This window comes from Ursus maritimus, unplaced genomic scaffold (assembly GCF_017311325.1).
Source record: "Ursus maritimus isolate PB19 unplaced genomic scaffold, ASM1731132v1 scaffold_24, whole genome shotgun sequence".
Classification (NCBI taxonomy): Eukaryota; Metazoa; Chordata; class Mammalia; order Carnivora; family Ursidae; genus Ursus; species Ursus maritimus.
This window is the reverse complement of record NW_024424897.1, coordinates 18848425-18851939: the sequence shown is the minus strand read 5'-3', so window position 1 is coordinate 18851939 and position 3515 is coordinate 18848425.

Below are 3515 nucleotides of genomic sequence, written 5' to 3'. Positions count from 1 at the left end.
GCCCAGAGCAGCGGGATCAGGGCTGAAATGGGCACGGACGTAACTGTGTGCTGGCTGGTTCCAAAGACGCCAGGAGGGTCCACGGGCCTCAGCCCTGCAGCTTGGAGGCCGCACACACACTCTTCATGCAACTGGCATCGGGCTTCTGGAACGGGCAGGGTGTTGGAGGCCAGGAGGGGAGATGGGATCTCTGCCACGAGCCAGACTCATCTCTCTGCTTTGCCCGGGACTTAGCTGTTACACGCACATTTCTCCTCTGGACCTCATGACTCTCCTATTATGGGTAAATTAAGAATTACGTTCTATATTTTACAAATTTTAAAGGAGGCTTAGCTCAGAACGACACAGCTAAGAAAAGGCAGAGCCAGCAGTCGCCCTGGGGCATCCCATCTAGGGCAGCCTGACACAGAGGAAGGAGCGTGGACTGTGGGGTTCGACAGGTGCGAGTTCAAATCCTGGGTCTGCCGCTGCCCTAGACAAGTCACTGCATCTCTCTGGGCTTCTGTTCCCTCCTCTGGGATGACAGTCCTCCCTGACATTCGCCCAGTGACCTCAGCACCTCACACATATTCCCACAAGGGATCCCCACAAAAGCACTGCGGGGCAGGTGCTTTTCTCATCAGCCCCGTGTTTCAGGAGAGGACTCGGAAGCACAGACAGGCTGTGTAGCCTGCCAGGGGACACACAGCTGGGAGGTGGAGGACCCAGGATTCTTTGATCCGGGCAGCCTGGCCCCCTGCATCAGAATGCCCACCCCACAAACATCTGAGAATCTGAAGGAGTCATTTCTGGGAAGTGGAGCTCTGAGGAGGTGACAGATAAACACGGCCCCTTCCTCGCCTGTCTCGTCCTCCTTAACTCAAGGATTCCAGAAACAGACTGTGAGGGAGGAGCGCTGAGCAAATTCTACCGCACAGCCTTGTGCGGTCTCTCGAGGGGCTCCAGGCTGTGGGGGCTCTAGAAGAATCCACGGGAGGCTGGGAGGAAGCCCTGGCCTGTCAGCTTCCCCAGGAAAACCTTCCCGGGGGCCTGGCCCGGCGGCTGTAACCAGACTCCTGCTCCGGCCTCTGCAGCTGGCCCGGGGAGCCCGGCCCTGGGAGGCCCAGCCCGGGGAGGCCCAGCCGCGGCCCATGGCCCCTGGAAAGGGTGGGCCGAGGGGTCAGGGGGGCAGCGAGAGGGGCGCGGCAGGGGTGCGGTGCGCTCCGCTGTGCCCTGCACCCCCCTGCACCCCGGCGCCCCCGCAGCTGCCCGCGTCTGTCAGCCGCCCCGCGGGGCGCGGCCGGGGGCCCGCTGGCCTCTACATCTTCCTGACAGGCCCCTCTTCGGAGGCCAGGAAAAAACAACAGTCCCTCCCCTCACGGCAGCCCATTTGTTAGATGAAGGCCGGGCACCAGCACCTTTAACCTCCTCCAAGTCAGCATTTCCCCCTCCGGGCCCCGCAGGCCCCCAGACAGAGATGGATGGAAGTGGCTGTTGGTGGAAAAAAGCCCCGCGGCTGCACGGACAAGGGCAGCGGGGCTTTCAGGAAGGGAGGGGACCCCGCTTCTGGTTGTTGTTGGGGTGGCAGGAGGAGGAAGAGGAAAAGCGTGCGTCAGGAGGATGGTCGGCCAGCCACACCTGAGCCATCCCAAGGAACTTTTGGAATTTCCCCCATTGTGCGCGACGAGCAGGCGTGTCCTTGGCGCCACAGACCCGCTTCCGTGCGTGCGGCTAGGCCACCCCGCCCTCCTGGGCCTAGCGCTGTAGGGCGTCCGAGGGGAGCCTGGGGCCTGCGGGCAGAGGACTGGGCGCGAGGTGGGGCCTGGCCCTTCATCAGCTCAGCAGTCTCAGGCAAGCCGCATCCCTCTTCCGAGCCTCAGTTTCCTCACTGGCAAGAGGCAGGTGACAGTTCCAGCCTCACGTGGCTGTTGTGGGGATAAATGAACGGATGTCTGTGACCACAGTCGGTTGGCAGTAACGGGAGGTGCACGTGAGGACCACGATGGCTTCCCTCTCCTTACTCTGCGGGGACACTGGGCAGCTCACGTCTGCTTGGAGGATGCAGATGGCCCAGCCTAGCCCCTCAATACCTTCTCTCTTTTTCTTTCTTTCTTTCTTTCTTTCTTTCTTTCTTTCTTTCTTTCTTTCTTTCTTTCTTTCTTTCCTTCTTCTTTCTTTCAGATTTATTTTATTTATTTTGAGAGAGAAAGAGAGCAGGGGGAGGGGCAGAGGATGAGGAAGAGAATCCCCCAGCAGACTCCTCACCGAGCGTGCTGCCCAACGCAGGGCACCTGAGATGATGACCTGAGCTGAAACCAAGAGTCAGAGGCGCAACTGACTGAGCCCCTCAGGCACCCCTCAATACCTTCTTTTGTAGCAACACAACAGACGGTCGTGATCTTGTCCTTGGGAACCAGGAGAGTCTGGGTTCAAATCCCAGCTCAGGCATGAACCAGTGGAATGGTTCTGAGCAGCTCACTTTATCACTTGAGCCTCAGTTTCCTCATCTGTAAAGTGGGGATAAACTTTTCCTTCCTTCTCCATTAACTTGCTGAGAGAAGTGTTTGAAATGACCTAGGAAGGCTCTCTCCATTGCCTGGCTTACAGTTTTTAGTGGCAGTACCTGGATGATGATGATGGAGGACGACCCTGGGACTGTTGTCTTAAAGACAGCTCCAGAAGACCCTGGGACGTATTCATACGCCACTCCGGGGTACGAGATGAAGCCGTTAGCATTCACTCACATAGTAAAACATGTGACTTAGACAATTGAGGGATGGGACAGGAGACAGACAAGTTCTGAACATGGCAGAAATCGTTCTGAATATGGGTGTTTACTCCTGGGCCTGGGATTTATCTGGAATGTATATACCTTTTACTTCTCAGAACGCTTTTTTAAAAAATGATTTTATTTAATTTGAGAGAGAGCGCGTGCAAGTGGGGTGGAGGGGCAGAGGAGGAGGGAGAGAGAGAATCTCGAGCAGACTCCCGGAGGAGCGCAGAGCCCACCCTGAGATCATGACCTGAGCTGAAATCAAGAGCCAGACGCTTAACCTACTGAGCCAGCCGGGCGCCCCACTTCTCAGAAGGTTTGCTCAGCACGGTTACTCTGCCCTTGGGACTTTGGTGAGACTCTAATAATAGGATGGTTGGGAGAGAAATGAAGAAGGCACAGAGTAGAGTTCTCATGACTGTCACAGATGTCCCTGTGAAGCCTGCAAGGTGGGACCGAGACATTCCACCCTAAGGACCCATCAATGGGGTCTTTCCTTTAAGAGAGCTAGGTAGCACAGAGGAAAGTTTTCTCTTGTGTGCATAACTTTTCAACCTTTGATGCTGCCCATCATTTGTCTGCTACCAAGACTGTGGGTGGAAGACTGGAAAACACAATAGTACACAGGGCGGCCTGCACGGGAGCCCTGGCTCCTTGTGACCTCAGTTTCCCCAACTGAAAAGTGGAAGCTCATCGAACAGACCCCTTTCTGGGCTTCTGTTCCTGAAGGAGTTTGGGGCCTGTTGACTCGCACAGGTGCAGG